The sequence below is a fragment of the Merops nubicus genome, unplaced genomic scaffold (genome assembly GCF_000691845.1).
Source record: "Merops nubicus isolate BGI_N331 unplaced genomic scaffold, ASM69184v1 scaffold39925, whole genome shotgun sequence".
NCBI classification, from domain to species: Eukaryota; Metazoa; Chordata; class Aves; order Coraciiformes; family Meropidae; genus Merops; species Merops nubicus.
The window spans coordinates 506-1,521 of record NW_008612357.1 but is presented as its reverse complement, the minus strand read 5'-3'; positions in this window follow the sequence as shown (position 1 = coordinate 1,521).

Below are 1,016 nucleotides of genomic sequence, written 5' to 3'. Positions count from 1 at the left end.
TACGGCAGCTTTCCCCTGGGGCTCGGGTGGGAGCTGGGGAGAGGCTGCCGTGGCCTGAGAATCATCTCACTGCCCTTGGGCAGCCTGGCCTGAGCTCGGGGGCACTTTGGGTTTGTTCTGGTGCAGAGGCTGGAGATCACTGGGTAGAAGCTGTTTGTTCTTGCTGGGGGAAGAGGTTTATTTCTGAATTCACTAGAAAATTGAACTAGATTATGTGAGGGGGTCTTTACTTTGCTGTGTTGTGGGTTTCTATGCTTTCTGGACTCTAAAATCACATCAGACCTGGCACTGTACAGGTGGGTGTTGGCAGTTCGGCAGGCACATAACCACGGTGGGTGTGGAGGGAGGAGGTGACCCAGGTTCTGCTCATGTCTGGCCTGTGAGCACCACGGTGGGTCCTGCTGCCTGCAGGGGCTGTGCTGGGGGCAGGTCAGGCACACAGCTCGGGGTCTCAAAGGCTGCACGTAGGTGCTAATCCCAGAGCCTGTGTTAACGTGTTGGCAGCCCAGTTACTAACGTGTCATCCATGGCAAGAGCCAAGACACGTGTGGGAATGTTCCCTGCTGAGCACCGGGCGTGGGGAAGGGCCAGAGAACTGGGAGCCTCCCAGTTCTCCTGGTGTGGCTGGAGCCAGGCACACAGCTCGGGGTCTCAAAGGCTGCACGTAGGTGCTAATCCCAGAGCCTGTGTTAACGTGTTGGCAGCCCAGTTACTAACGTGTCATCCATGGCAAGAGCCAAGACACGTGTGGGAATGTTCCCTGCTGAGCACCGGGCGTGGGGAAGGGCCAGAGAACTGGGAGCCTCCCAGTTCTCCTGGTGTGGCTGGAGCCCCTCGGGCACCCGCGGCAGGACTGGCACTCTCGTCCCTGTGCTGCGCTGCCCTGAGCGTGTCCAGCCATCCCGGGCTGCTCCCTGCTCGTGTCCAGCCACCCTGGGCTGCTCCCTGCTCGTGTCCAGCCATCCCGGGCTGCTCCCCGCTCGTGCCCAGCCCCCCCCGGCTGCTCCTCGCCCGCC